Source organism: Rhipicephalus sanguineus, chromosome 8 (genome assembly GCF_013339695.2).
Source record: "Rhipicephalus sanguineus isolate Rsan-2018 chromosome 8, BIME_Rsan_1.4, whole genome shotgun sequence".
NCBI lineage: Eukaryota > Metazoa > Arthropoda > Arachnida > Ixodida > Ixodidae > Rhipicephalus > Rhipicephalus sanguineus.
Genome location: NC_051183.1, coordinates 115,024,784 through 115,041,509, shown reverse-complemented (window position 1 = coordinate 115,041,509; position 16,726 = coordinate 115,024,784).

The following is a 16,726-nucleotide window of genomic DNA, read 5'->3' as shown; positions in this document are numbered from 1 at the left end:
ATGTGGCGGGTCCTATATTGGTCAAACCGGTCGCTGCTTCAATGGTTTGACAGTGACGAGGGAGAATAAAAACAGTAAATAAATAAAGCATTTCAACAGAAACGTGGATGGGCATTTTCTTTTATTTTTAGCAGCTTTCCCGCCGCTATCTTGAATTTTGGTCCGGGACGAGCAAGCGTCCCCGGTGCAAATGTGGTCGGATTATCCTTCACCGTAGGGGGGCGCTTGCTCGGCATTTTATGGTACACAATATGTTGTTTGAATTATTCAAGAGTGATTTCGTTAACTAATATGTATCAATATGCTTTTCAGAAAAAAAAACGTTTTGCAGAATCCAATAGTGATTTTAGTGATATATTGAATTCAGCGCTTAAGCCTTAACGCACATAGTAATCCTAAAACCACCTTTCGGTGGTTGATTTTTGCCTAATACGCTAATTACTCTCACTGATAACGCACGGTGGAACATTTGCAGAGAGCGAAAATCAATGGGTAATCCAGATTGTGTTTTCTTCCCTATGCCTCTTTTAATGCAGGAACTGAACTACAGTGATACTTCGGTGGGCACTTCGACAAGTAAACAGCAGTGATGTGATTCCAAGCTAGAGTAAACAGACCTCCAACACTTGCTGAGGACACAATTGGAGACAGAACATGTAATCGGCAGCGAGGTTGACCTTGTGAAGCACGACAACTACTCAAGGTTGACCTTGTGAAGGCGTGAAGGCGACAACTACTCAAGCGCTACTACGTCGAACCACCACGTCGAACTTTCCGTTCAGTTTCTCAGTGTCCAGTTTTAATACACTTTTCTTCGTTCAAATACAATGCCCTGCATTTCTTCATTTGGCCATCGCTGAGAGAGCGACAAGAATTACCATGCAAAAATGATTAGTCAGCATTTATTCTTTAACCATGTCAAGTCCACAAGGATAACTCGCACGAATGAATTGTGCTCTGGCGGATAACTGTACCAAATATAAAATTATTATAGTTAAAACTGATAACTGCTTCAGAAAAGAAAGGAAAATAAAATATTTTGGTATTACTTTGTGGTATTTTTTCATAAAAAAGTGGTTAGCATGGGGAAAGTGCCTAAAATCTTCTGAAATATGCTGTCAACGCAATGAAGAATGTGTCTGGCATAGTTTCCTTTTAGATGACCCTGGTGCACATAAAAATAGCGTCGCTGTCACTACTTTCATGCTTATAATCAACTCAAACTTGCTCGTTTATTAGGCTTCACTACCCCTGCTGTTTGTCATGTTCTGAGCACTGAGATAAAAGATCACGCTTCCATCTAATCATGCCATCTTTAGACTCTGCTTCTATTTCCTTGCTGACGGGGAGACGAACGTCTGCAGAGACACACCTCTTCAATAGCCGGCAAATTCTCTCACGAGAAAACAGTATTTACCTGAATTCAATTTCGCGAACATATTAATATTGCATTCTTAAATTGCTAATGCACTGAATAACTGCTCGTACTGCGAAGCAACTGTCTGGGAACTGTGTTCGACTGTGTCCTAGGTGTCATGATACTAACGCAGGAGTGCACATTCTCGCCCTTGTCCTGAGAGTGATTCGACTTCATTCACTACTCCAGAACCCAGAAGGATGCCGCAACTATACAGTAACTTACGTAGAAGCGGTAGCCATGTCACCCTATTTGTCTCGATATCGCTGAGTGGTGTCCTCTCACGCGTGACGTCATCGCGGAACTCAGGTGCCGCTCTGCGCGCGTGCGCTCGCTACGCGAAGGCTACTCCACGCTGCCGGCAGGTCTGTCCTGCTTGAGTTATTGAAACAAAAGTGGGCAAGTTCATATAATACAATTTGCGCTGAATGGTTAAGCAAAATGCTTCGCGAAATCGAGTGGAGCTGCCGTCAGGAGCACGTTCAGTGTCGGTTGCTCCTAGTGCCACTTCTGGCCATCAATGTGTACGTCTGCATGTATGGCATGTACTTCTTGACATGACTGTTCTACGAACCTGCATCGCACACTCATGACTTGCCGGCTTGTTTTCGACCAAGGACTACAGTGTTTGGGCTTGTGTATGCTTTTAGCGCATTTGTATAGGGCGTGCTGAGCTTGTTTGATTGCAAGCTTGCTGCGTCCTTTGGATTATGTTGATCGGAGTTTTAAGGATATGACGAATGACGTGTGATGTCATTTAAGTAAATACGTGATCGTTACAGGCAAGAGCCTTTGATTAGACCCAAATTTTCAGTAGCTGCTTGCAAGCACGTCGTATGTACTTAAAATTTAGGCAGTAAATAAGGGTTGGAGCACGAGATAAAAGGCGATGCACGACAGTGATATCAAATATTGGCGGGTTGAGCGGCGTTCTATTATGCAACATATGGCGATCCCTACAATGTTAGTCCCTGCAATAATTAATCGACGTATTCTGACTCGTGCATGGTTGTCTGAAATTATGCTGAACATGGTTTGGTGTAATCATTAAAATGTAGATAAACACAGAGCTTTCGCATCAGAAAGTCGTAATGACAGGTATTTGCAATAAAACAGTGCTAATTACTCTCGACGGTCCACTTCTGAAGGGTGTTGTGCGATCATTGTACTAAAAAGACTCGGGTCCCTTATGTATTTGCCTAACACAACTCGAAGGCGAAATCTATCTTCTCTTTGTTCAGTTGATATATTCCTCCCCACCCCCCTCCCAAATCTCAATGGACATAATGTGGTTTTGCGCTGCCTCCAGCATCGGAGACATTGCAATCTTTCTATGCCTCCCCTGCTTTTTCACTGCCTCCATGATCGGTGGGCCAATCATGCAGGCAGTGCAAAATGACGAGGTCATGTCAATACGTCATCGCGTGACGTGTCGTTATGTGACATCATGATGAAGTTACGAATATTGGCGATCTGTGACGTCATAATGACGCCATGTTATGACGCCATCATGTGATATTTTTTGCATCAGTCGTATTGATGCCGCCGACGCGGGACGCCAACGGCCGATTTTCGCGTTTGATGAGGAATATAAGCCGAAAGCCTTAAAATATCTATCTAGGACTACTTGCGGCACCTTGCTGTTATCGCTTCATAGAAGCCGCGGATTAGCTGTGCGCCTCCCCCTTCCCTCCCTTTCCCCGAAAAACCTATAAAAGGATGGATGGCGGCTGTCTCAACATTCATTTTTTTTTCTTTTGCGCCAGCACCTGTCGTGATGGTGCCCGAAGCGAACGCATCTCTGAGCCACTTTTTAAAAAAAGTCGCAGTTCGCCGCAACGGCGAAGCAATGCATGCGATAGCAACAAATCGGAATGTAACGCGAAGAACGGAAACCGAATGGAAACGAGCGCGAACTATCATGCGTCACAGCTCGACAGTTGAAGCGCACTGCTCACACATAAAGTAGGACGCACGAAACGAACGAACAGGTACACACTGGACGAGCACGAACTGCCCCAGTTGTTATTTATTTCTGTTTGAACAGCGCGCTCCTTTCGCAAAGGCGGCCGCTGCAGCGAGCGAAGTGACCTTCGTACGCTCTGTGACATCAGCGCGGACATCGCGGGGAAAGCACAAGACAAACAAGCCCCAATGATTTCTTCCAGGAAAGGGGAGACGATTCAAAGGATGGTTGTGCTGCTTGAATGAGGTCGGCGGAGATTCCTTGGGATGCCTTGAGTGCGCAAGCCTTGCCTGCTAGAAGAAATGCCACTTTACGGTCGAGGCGACGAAGTCTTTTATCAAAAATCCATGTCCCGTTAAACAATTCATAACTATTCTACCCTGATGAGATAACTAAATGTGAAAGTATGCTGTGGCACGAAAAAGATAAGGCTAAAGATTTGTGGAATGGAGAGTTGCACCATGCGGTAGTTGCACCATGCACCATGCACCAGTTGCACCATGCGGTATCTTTACATGCTGAGCCGCTGATGTTTGTCTTGTATTGTACTTCACCAGAATAATACAATGCGCCTATTTCTGCTAGAATAATCAAGCTGCCTACCTTAGTCGCTGTACACGCACAAACAAGACCATTCAGGGTTATTTAGAGTGGTTTTAGTATACTTGCACGCCATGCTTGTGTTCAAGTTGAATTGCTAGCATTACACGTTCACGATGCATAGAAAATGTTTTATTGAAAAAAAAACAAAGCTCCTGCACACTCTCGGTGCTTCCTTCAAACGCGCAATACTCGTGGGATGGCAGATCATAGAATTTTCAACCAGTTGAGGGCTTCTTTCACGGCCTTTCGTTGCCCAACCTTCCACACTGTCATTGTTCACTGCACGAAAGACGCCCTACGTCATAGGGAACTGCACACAGTAGTTGTTCCCGCTCCAACTTTCGTCATTTATTTGTATCTGCGGCTGCATAGAAGTCGGGTAACTAGGAAAACACTTAGAACAGTAACACCCTTCTGTCGCCTGCATTGGATAATTCAGAAGAGTAGTGAGCGCCCAAAAAATGTAATGAGCAGACGACGCTCCTGGCGGACCTGTCGTTTAGAATAAAATCTTTCCTGGAGATGGCTTTAAACCACTTTCGCTGCATAGCTTCATCCGCTGGAAACTCGTGTAAGCTTAGGCCAAGTTATTTCTTGGTGCTAGGCTCGTTGCACGGCGCGCACCAGTACGGCGTGTTTCTGAAAATCACAGTAAATTACACATGCAGTCTCAACACAGAATTAAAAACCAGTAACTTGCATGAAGTCAGTGTGGTATAACAACGTGAAAATGCATATGAAAACACATATGCCAGTCACAAAACCGTCGGCAGCGGTTCAGCTACGAACGGTAGATTAGTTCGAATCGTAAAGGGAAAACTGCATGCACGGAATTATGGAGGCGAAAACTACAAGCGATGCCAAAACGAGAGAAAGTGGCCTTTGCGCGACTGACCTCACAATGATTCGCAGGCGACGAACGTCGCTCAGAGCTTTCGCGTTCAAATTCGCCTACATGCGACCTGCGCTTTAATAATAACGACGCATTCACATCGCTTTCGTACCGTGAGAACTTCAGAATGCAAATTGACGTGCCCACAATAAAATTTCGCCGCCTCATCGGGCAGATGAAAATGACTATGGCATTATCATTACCGCAATTTAATTTTCCAGCAACGTGAAGCTCTGAAGACAGCATTTGACCGCAGAACATAGCTAAGCAGTGTCGACGATGAAGAAATACATTTATTTTTGAAACGAGGAGCACGGTCACCTGGATCGGCGTGCGCAGATCCACGCGGCCGTGGAAGAAAACAGCGCCAAAAAAAAGAATTAAAAGCGCGGCAAATCACGTACTCGGGAAAATACATGTATGATGACATGGACGCACCGGGCCACAAGAAGTCGCGTAAGCACCCTGCCTGGCTCTATATCGATCGTAATATTCAACGGAAAACAACGCTCACTCTGTAAAGCCTGGTTAAGAATACACAACAGCTTATTTTGTTTCCAGTCACCACGTGCACGATGTCCAATGTGCATTTCTCCGAGAACGTCTACGGCACGAAGCCGCAGGACGGTGGGAAAAGAACGCCGCGGAAGTTACTCAATTGCTCTATTTAATTGGGACGCGTGTCGGATAAGACGGTTGGAAGAAGACCGCCGCGCGCGCCAATCCAGGCGGCCGTGCTCACGATGCTCAAATCTGCCAACGGTTGTTGACTTGGGCATATGGCGCAGTAATTTGGGTATATGACATCATTTGTAGAGGGAAGAGGGAGCGATTTCAAGGTGACTGAGAACTGATTGCAAATTCCAGGCCGCGTGCTGCGCTATAACCTTCGGCTCATGTGCTTTCAGAAGCATCGACTACCCATCGGGAGAGTTTTGTGACTATGCTCAAAAAGTCTTGCAGGAACTGAGGCAGCTGTTATACAGGGTGCTTCAAAAATGTGTCCGAATAACCCCTAAATAGTAAAAAACACTTTCACGCTGTCTTCTTGATTACTTTGTCTGTAGCAGCAGGGATATTAGGATGTTTAGAGTCTTCAACGCGCCTCCTTCGTTTTTCTGTGCTGCCCTCTGCCGTTTTGGTAGGGGTTTGGTAGGGACCGGTACAACCGTTATTCCTAGAAGCAAATCCTTCGAGATTAAGAAACGTTTTGCGACTTTTCCGTTAGGTATGCGCGCATGCGCAGGGGCGTCGAGAAAAAAACGTCACTTTTTAAATTAATGGAGGCAGGCGGTTGGTTCAAAGGGGTAAATTGCAGGCCTTCCTGCAAACAGCCTGTTGCCGCTCCAGATTTCGCAAAAGTAGCCGCTGGCAACTATGAGCAAAGAATTAATTCCGACCAATTTCGCCGACGAAACCGATACCGAAAATAGGAGGAGCGCTACTGCGTACTTTTCTGAGACGTTACCAATGAGCGACCGTTGTTGTATCACTCATCGATCGACTTCACACTGTGCTTCTAGGTGTTTCGCTTGCAATCAGAGCAGCTATGGCGCACGTACGATAAGAAATGCATAAGAGCCAACACCACTGCAGTCGCCGTCGTGAACAGCCACGTCAATCTGGTCGTCTGCTTATTGCGCTCATCAGAGCTTCGGTTTTGGCTTCATCGATCAATTTTGTTGAATTTCAATGCTCCGCAATACATAGTAGAAGCCGTTTGTTCGAAATCTCAAAGCGCCAAGGGCCTCTTCGCAGGAAGGACAGCAATTCCCTTTTTGACCAAACCTCCCGCGTCCGCTAGTTTAAAATTAGTTTACTTCATTTATTTATGACGTACTTGCTGTCTTTAGTCATATTAAGATGTCCCCCTCTACAGAAGAAGTCATTATGAAGACAGCGAGAAAATATTCCATTTCTGTTATTTTTGGTAATTTTCGGACACATTTTTTCGAACTCCCTGTACATTAAAACCAACAACTTTTCAGCATTTACGCTAAGAAATTATTAGGGTTAAATAAAATTATTCCTCTATCCAGTCACCAGAACCAATTTTGTTTGAATTTCAAATACAACAAATAGGATTTATATAGTCGAAGCTTTGAATTCATCAAAAAATGCTTGCGTTCTGTATGTATTTCATCTGCCTCTGTCATAGACGGCACAAAATCAAGATCTTTTTCTTAATATTAATGGCAGTCAGTGAACAATCTCTTCTTGGTACAAAGTTATCTGCTTTGTTGCACTGCTTTGACTTTTCAATATAAGTTCAGTGTAATAGGAATTAGACATTTAAGTAAAATAATCCCACGGTATACATTTTGAATCGTTTCACGACGCAGAACAAAATCGTTAACGAAAACGGCAGAGTTTATATACTTTGATCTGTCCTTTCGGTGGAACATGTGGCTTTGCGGAAACAGCAACAACACCACTAAAACAGTGTTTATAAATCAACGTTGCTTTTAGTACGCCAAGCACTTCTGTTGCCGGTTCCACGGCTGGGAAACTGTTGTACAGGAAAAATACAAATCAGCGGTGGTTCGTAGTAGACATCACTTGATTCCTTGTATTACGTTCAGGTTTTTTAACAACACAGCTGCTTAAGACGACCATTAGTCCAAAAACCCCGATCAGAAAATGATTATGACTACAAACTGGCACGCCCTCTCTTCGTCCTCTTCATATTCAACGTCTACTCAATCTCCTGCTTCAGTCTCACGAAACTAGAGCCGATTTCTCTGGCGCTGGATGCATTAACTCTAATAGACGAAATAATGAGTACAGAGTGAGTGAACAAAACAAAAAAAGAGACTCAGGAAAATAAAGAGAAATATATTGAAATAGGAATATCTTAGGGGGACATAGTGTCTTCGCGAGGTGACCTTCGAACCCGCTTACCCGGGAACCTAAGGCGAGCGTCTTAACACTCTGCCATCCAGGCACGCTAGCTTAGCACAGCAGAGTACAGTACAGTATAGCAAGCAAGGGGGTGGGAAAGAGAACTGAGGGACAGGGGGGAGAGATTTGAGGGTGAAGAGGAGAGAAAGGGGAGGGGAGAGAGTTTAAAGGAATGCATACGAAAGAAAAAAGAAAGAGAAATAGAGAGAACGAAAGTCTGAAGGAGAAAGGAAAGAAAGAGAGCAAACCAAGGAAAGAGAGAGAAGGAAATAGTGACCGAGAGAAAGAGAAAGTGAAGAAGGAACGAGATAGAGAAAAATAAGAGAGAGAGCAAGGAAGACAGAAATAGAAATTAGCAGACAAAAAAGACAACCAAAAACAGACAGAAGTTAGAAAAAGAAAAAAAAAGGCAGAACTTAGCAAAAAGCAACAGTAACGACTACGTAGGTGCCCATCAGCTTCGTTGTTTCGTTAGCACTGCGCCTCTAGTGCAAGGTTTGCTGACTTCGTGTGTGTGTGTGTGTGTGTGTGTGTTTGTGTGTGTGCGCGTGTGCGTGTGCGTGCGTGCGCGCGCGTGCGTGTGTATGTGCGTGTGTGCGTGTGCGTGTGTGTGTGTGTGTGTGTGTGTGTGTGTGTGTGTGTGTGTGTGTGTGTGTGTGTGTGTTTAAAATTCTTGACAAACCTGTAAGCTGTAAGATACACCACAACAACATAGAAGGAAACATGTACACGGTGCAAGTAAAGTGATCTGCCGCCCTCGAGTGCGCAACCGAGAAACGCCATTTGGTTGCCTTGAGCCAGGAGCCAGTCAGATAAAAAAAAGAAATTCGATAGCGTGTGTGAAAACAGCAAGTGCAGTTTCCACCGCATGCCAGTCCTGCTTGTAATCCTTGCACTAGTAGGGGAATGGACAGAAACGGCGCATGGTTTACATGAAAAATTGCATTGTTTTAATGTAAGGCTAAGCGAAGCACTTATTTAAAGAATAATGGTGGGAACAACTAAAAGGACGTTTTATTCCACAATGGTAGATATAATTTGTTAGTTATTAAAAATGCGTAAGTCTTTGCATAACACGTGCCTATAAAAAATTGCACTTTCTCTATCTCGAATGGTACATGTATCTTGTGTGTCTTACTGCATTCAATGTTTTATTATTAAATTAGTTTATTCATTGAATCATTTATTTCTCTGTAGTCTAGGTAGGTGAAGAAATAGGTGAGAGATGTGCTTTGGCTAGCCCGTACTTCTTCACAAGTTCCTGGTTGAAAGAGCTAAATGTTTCCAAATAGTGCTTCTTGAGCGCACTACAGAATCCGAAAAATTACAAATCATTTGTCTATCCTTCACTCTCAATTTTCATGACCCCCATCGGTCACAACGAGAAAAAGGTAAACGCCATTACGTGTTTCATAGCTGTTTCACATATGCAGGTAATATTGGATTTAATAGAGTACAATTCTCTCGTGGCAGGACAACATGAAAGCGGAGAGGTTGATAGATGAAGCTATAGGCTCAACAAAATTTAAAAGAGACAGAATACCCAAACATGCTTCTTTTATTGTTTCTTATTACGCACGTCTCTTTCATGACAAAGATGCGGTGCAAAGAACACGGAACGACAAAGTTCGCAAATATCTGTGAAAATAGTTGTCTTCCATAAGTCGCGCCTCGTCATGTCAGTATAGGCCAAATCCTCGGGCTTGCTGGACAAGCAGTCATCTTGCTATCATATCACTGAAAGTAGCACGACTCGCTCTAAACCTATCGAGAGTGCAGAAGTGCCTTTCTGGAGGCATTATAGCGGCTATCGTGTTCAACAATATATATTTCATATGTATGCAATAATGATTTTTCAACAATCCCTTAGCACAACCCGTACAACTGCAATAAATCAACTCCAACGTGCGACAGCAGAAAATTTGCAGTTGGAGCAATAATAAATGCAGCAAGGAAATACTTAACAATGAGCTGAATTCAGGCGGGCACATTTTTCGCCACTTTCTTGACACTGTTGATAAAAGTTGGAAAGCGTGGTGCATTCGTTTTATCTAGTATTTCTTCGCTATTCAATGTAAATGGTGATCACGATTCAAGAAATAATGTAGTCAATGTCCACGATACACTAACAAGCACCTTTTAAGTTAAAAAAATAGCGCCCGAGAAATTGTCTGTGGCTGGTTATAATAAAGGAATATAAGGCAGTTTCGAAACTATGTCGCCTTCGCAAATGACCTTGGCCTGGTTTGGCATGCGTAGTTCTCGAACACTAGCGGATGGATTGGAAAAGCTTCCTGGTATATCTGCATATGCAAAAAACGTGGGAAACACACTGCAGTACCTATTGATTGTGGAATTAGGTTGAATGAAATCGAAATGCCCGACAGCGATGAGTAGACTGCACTGTAAGTCGCATTGCTGTCGACTAAAAACATGAGCATTGACAATTCGTTTGTTTATTTTTTATTTATTTTTTATTTATTGCGATTACAATTACAGGAAAACTTCAAGAGACAATTAACCAATGGCGTCGTAGTAGTTATCACCGCGTTAATTTGGGCAGGGGCCTAGTAGTATAATATATAATATTCTATAGCACCACACGAGCGGCACGCTACGGAATTAAGGGAAAACATGCAATAGAGTATTTCGTTTAGCCACTGCGGTATTGGTGCGACAACGTCGCAAAACTGCACAGACAGATGAAAGTCACACGGTTAGTACGTATTCCCCTAAGACGACTTGAAGGCGAAAGGTATCTTTTTTTCGCAGGTTTTTAAGTGCGGAGGACTTTAGGCGCCCGGGCTCTCGTATGCTGCCATTGTATGCTGTCGTAGCTTGGCGTAACGCAGGCAAAACCACATAGAGCATCGCCATCTGTAGCATACTCAGCGTGCGCTCGCGCCAAGGAGAACTCTTCTTCCTCTTGTTCTTCGAGCGTCTTGATGATGATAAGTGCGGCTCACTTTAGGGGCCCGGGCTGTCATAAGCTCTCATATGCTGTCGTCGCTTGGCGTAAGGCAGCCAAAAATAGGAAAAAAAGAGAAAGCGAGCGAGAAATAGAAGAAGAAAGGAAGAATGCACCAGCCATTCTAATATTGTAAAATCTGGCATCTCCACCATTTTTTCTGCCCGAACAATGTATTGAGTCCACAAAATGTTCACCAGCCAAGTTCCATGTCTCAAACGTGCGGGCTTCCCCATTGACGTCATTGTTTCCGCATCATTAAAACTTTTGCACTAAGTTCAAAATGTTCAAGCAGAACCGCGTAGTAGCAAATCGGGAAAGCGTAAGTGGATTGCGGTGATTCTGTATATTCATGGTATCTCTCACCGTATAAAATCGATTGTTAACAAGTTAAATGTTGATGTTTGCTTTTCCGCCAAAAATAGGCTGAGGAGCCTGTGCTCCAGAATTGATAAGCTGTCCCCAGGTGTGGATGTCTCGTCTAGCACAATTTGCGCAGTCAAGTGCCGCACGCAATTTGTTCCTTGCAAAAGCGATGTCGTATATTCTATTCTGTTGTCATGCGGTAATGTTTATGTGGGCCAAACAGGGCGTTGCCTCAACATTCGCCTGCGTGAGCGCCATATCTCTTTAAAAAGGGTTTACCGTACTCCCATTTGTCTGCTTACTGTCCCGCTTGTGGATGCTCCCCGGAGTTCTGCCACACGACCACCGTTTTTAGGCACGATGATTCTCGTACAAGGGAGATAGCTGAATCATTATCTCTTCCCTGAAGCGCATCGCCTGTTGCGTTGGTTGAATGCGAGTTGACTTACTTGGATAACACCTAATGATGCTGCAAGCCTGTAGTCTTTTTGTCATCTGCATAGGTTGCGCGCGAAAGTCCTGTTATTTTTCTTCTCTTTCTTTTTCTGTTTTGTTTGCATAAAGCACTCAGTTGCCGGTCAGCGCTCGTGTTGTCAGGTCTTCTTCCGTGTCTTTCGTCTTTTACACTGTCCCAAAATGAACCAGAACCAACAAGCCCAACTCTCCCTTTTTCTGCAGAAAGAAAGAAGGAGAAAAAATAGCAATCAAAATTGAAAGAGCAAGAAAGAGAAAGAAATAGAAAAAGGAGAGGAAGAAATAAATTGAGAGAACGGCAGCATAGGCCAGTTGGTGAATAAAAAATAAAGAAGAAATAAAGGAGATAAAAAACGGAAAAAGAAAAAAATTCACGCCATATCCACGAAGTGAATGATGATTGAGGAGCTGGCTCGGAGATTTTTCAGTTGGCTTTGCATGCGTTATTATCATCATCAATGCTCTCGAAGAACAAGAGGAAGAAGACTTCTCTTTCGCGAGAGTATGCGCATGCTACAGTTGGCTATGCTATATGTGGTTCTGCCTGTGTTAATATCATCATGAAGACCCTCGATGAACAAGAGAAAGAAGACTTCTCTTTCGCGTGAGCTGCGCCTGTAGCGGTCGCCTCTGGAACTTGGATCTAAGGTTACGCTTACGGCGCGGGACATTGCCCAAGCTTAAGAACCTGGCGAGCCAGCTCCTAAAAAGAACGAAAGAAAGGAGGAAAGACAGAGAAAACCAAAGAGAAACAAAGAAGGCTGCCCATCTCCGCACTTCCTTCTGGCGGCTTGGCACAACTTGAGCGAAACTGCCTCAATTTGTTTTTTTGTTTAATATTCTCTTTCGATGTACTGAGCCTTCTTCCACACCCCCGAAACTTTTGAGCATTCCTCCTGATTTTGCACTGTGTCGTGATGGGCCAAACTTTGACCAAGTAACGATGCCATGAAATGACGTGATCATCCGACATGACGTTATGTGACGTCATAGAGACGTCAAGAATATTCTTGATCTGTGACGTAGGGATGACATCATATGGTGACGTCATCACGTGATGATCATTTGTTGCGTCACTCGTGTGGACGCCGCCGCCGCCGGCGATAAATTTTAGCGTATCGTAAGACATGGAAGGCTTTCACCTAAAAAGATCTGCGGATAGTGCTGGTAGCTTCGTGTGACAGCCTACGTCGGCGTTCCTGTATTCATAGCGCCTAGTGATATAGCTGGCGTGAACTGAAAGAAGGGAGAAGCAACGCGATACCTTTGGGGACTTCTTTTGGCGCCGCTCAATAAAGAAGCGCAGGAAGAGCGATTGTTGGCTGTTATGACCTGCGATACATTAGTGGTGCAGGTGGGCACCCTAGCCCTTCTCACATTCTGTTGGCTGTTATGGAGTGGCATGTGTTCGTGTGTGGCAGCGCGCGCCGACATAATGCTGTTTAATCCTCGCGCAAATTTTGCCTGAAAATTCAGGGTGTTTGAAGAAACGTCACTCAAGTCCTTAAAGGGCCCCCTACCAGCCTCTCAAAATACAAAAAAAACGAGCGCATTATTCTCTCCTGGCGTTTCTCGTCTCTCTGGCGTACTTCGTGACGCAAAACAGTGATTCCCATGACGTCTATATATGCATACTTTCGATTAGTTCATATACGCGAAGTATCAGATGTGAATTGTCTCCCGCACTGCTTTGCGATGCAGCCGCCCATTCGTTCTTCTTTGGCTCGCATGACTATCGTGCGCAATCAACTGCTTTCACTCCATCTGTGTTTGCGACTGCGCGAATGGAGATGACAGCATGTGGCCGAAAAGCGCGAGATCTCGATAGCGTCAACGCTTAGGGCTGGCGTGGTACACGTGTGTTTAAGAAATAAGTGGCGATGGGGATATATGACCTGTAGGAAGGGTAGCGAAGGCGAGGAGGAATGCACTCCCTCGTCATTGAACGTGGGGTGGTGAGAGGCCCTTTAAAGTTCCCGTGCCAGCGAAATTTTTGTTTACGACTTTTTTTTCTGTAATTGGTAGCATTGTTTTTCGTAATGCCGACTTTGAATCGTAAATGAGCTAACTCATCGTATAAATAACGCGGCGTCGTTAATTCTGACCAATTTTAGCGTTACATCGAAACGCCCGCCTAAAATCGTGAAAAACTCGCGTCCCACAATGGGGGAGCGCCTAACACCACATGCGCTCAAGCTTTTGTGACGTCGACAGTGCAGTTTTCAAATTCGAAGCCTCGCGCGCTGTAAAAGTTGAACCGATGTGGGTGCTTCCGTATGAGTTAAGCCTCTCGAGAGCGCGTCCCCTCCTGGGGTAAGCAGCGAACACCACCGCGAGAGCAGCCTGACAACAGAACGAGAGGGGCGAGGACCAATAGCTTTCGTCGGCGTGCCGGTCGTGGTATTGCGTGCGCCCCGCGAATCTCCCGTGACGTCGAAAATACTTGCTTTTCTTTTAGAACGTCGCACCAGGCTTTCATCTACGTCATATTAGCGGCGACGTCGCGAGGCGCTGCCAACTTAGATGAGAACTTACGCTTTCTTTAAAACCAAACTAAAATGACTTAAAGGCAATGTTCGCCACTAATAATCGGCCAGAAGTGCCCACGTATAGAGGTCTACCAAAACACGAACATTTCTAGGTTTTGGTGTCAGGGGCCCTTAAAAAATAAATAAAGCAAATGCAATATTTATTTATTTATTTATTTATTTATTTATTTATTTATTTATTTATTTATTTCAATACCCTCAGGGCCCAAGGGCATTACAGAGGGGAGTGGGTTACATTTTTAATACAACATAGTAAAAAAGTAAAAAAGTTGGGGGTTACATAGGTACATTGAAGAAAACCAACAATAAACAGCGCACAGTAAAAGAACAAAAAACAGATGATTTAGAAATGCAAAGCAAAACAGGGTCTAATACAACAAGGAATCAACGCTAACGAAATAACACTCAAGCACAAGCACGTGCCTATGAACCAAAGAACGCATAGTTGCAGCAATATGTGTCAATATATAGGCATGTAAAAAAAAAACAAGAAAGGAAAACAAAGGGGCTACTCAAACATGGAAATACTATAATCTTACAAAATTATCAATATGACAGCAACAGGTTAGTTACAGCAGCCTTAAACTTAGGGTTATCAGTAATCTCAACGACAGATCGGGGAAGGTGATTCCAACTTGCTGACGTACGGGGGATGAATGAATTGTAAAAATGGTTGGTGTGGCATGTCGGAATGCCAACTTTATGACGATGGTCGATGCGAGCAGATACGTAAGAAGAAGGGGTTATCAATTTATTCTTGAGGATCTGGTTGTCGTAATATACCTTGTGGAAAAGGCAGAGGCGAGATATTTTCCTACGTTCTGAAAGCAGAGGTAATGATAAACTTGTTTTCATGGAAGTGACGCTGGAGGTGCGATGATAGTTAGAAAGAATGAAACGAGCAGCCCGGTTCTGGATGGATTCAAGCTGATAAATGAGCGTTTCTTGACTGGGGTCCCACACAGATGCAGGATATTCTAGTTTGGAACGGACTAATGATTTATAAAGAAGTAGTTTTACAGGGCTAGATGAAAGAGAGGAGTTGCGGCGTATAAAGCCCAGCGTGCGATTAGCATTATTGGTTACATGATCTACATGCATCTTCCAAGAAAGATTCGAAGAGATGAGTACGCCTAGATATTTGTAACAGGAAACAGATTCCAGGTTAGTATTATTGAGATGATAAGAGGGCAGTGTTGTATTGCGACGTGAAATACACATGTGCTTGCATTTGTTAGTGTTTAATTCCAAGTTCCACGTGTTAGTCCAGTCACGAACCCGGTTTATATCAGCTTGAAGAAGATCTATGTCAGAGTCACTGTTAATAACACGGTACAAAACGCAGTTATCAGCGAACAGGTTAATTGATGAACATAGATTATCAGGTAAGTCGTTTATATAAATAAGAAAAAGCAAAGGTCCCAGCACAGAGCCTTGCGGCACGCCCGATTCGACAGCAGATGTGATGGAGGAGGTGTTATTAACAGTGACAAATTGGGAACGATCAGTGAGAAAAGAGTGCAGCCATTGAAGAACGTCAGGATCAATGTTAAGTTTACTGAGTTTCAAAAGAAGCAGTTGATGAGAAACATTGTCAAACGCTTTTGAGAAGTCTAGGAATATGCAGTCGACAATGGAACCCCCGTCAAGGCTGGAATTTAGGTCATGTGTGAATGTCAAAAGTTGTGTTTCACATGAAAATGATTTGCGAAATCCATGCTGATGATCTGTAAAAAAGGCATTTGACTGTAGGAAAGATGCGAGATGAGAGCAAATATTATGTTCCATAATTTTACATGAAATGCACGTAAGTGAGATGGGTCGATAATTATACGGAGAATGCCTATCCCCAGACTTGTGCAAGGGAATCACCTTCCCTACCTTCCAGTCTTCCGGAATGCAACCAGTCTGAAGTGATTGCTGAAATAGATTAGTGAAAATCATGGCACTGTACACTTTAGTACTAATTAAAAACTTAGAATTGATGTCGTCAACGCCACATGATGATGAAACTTTGAGGTTTTGTATTATTTTTTCTATGCCAGCAGTATCAAAGACAATAGGGTCCATTGTTAAAAAATCGGTACCGACATAGGTGGGAGTTACAGAACGCACATTTTTTTGAAAAAGCAGAAACGAATACAGAGTTTAAAACATTTGCAGATTCGTCAAGTGGGATTAAATGATCGCCTGCATCTTTAAGGGTGATAGGTGAATTGTCTCGTTTGTTGACTACATTCCAAAATTGCTTAGGGTTAGTACGTAAAAGAGATGGTAATGTAGTATTGAAAATAAATCCCTTGCATCTTTGAGGGCTTGTTTATATTCAGTAGCCACGGTCTGATAAGCACTCCAGCGCTCTTGAGTACTGATTAGCTTTGCAGAGCGGAAAATGCGTTTTTTTTTATTGCGTAGTCTTTTTAGCGATTGACTGAACCATGGCGATTGCCGGTTAGATGTGATTACTATGCGCGGCACATATTTTTCTATGAGTGATAGAACCGTTTCCTTGAACAAAATCCAGTTAGTATTTACGGAGCGATCATAAAAGTTGTGCATGTAATCACCCAAAAAAGCAGAGAGTTCATGA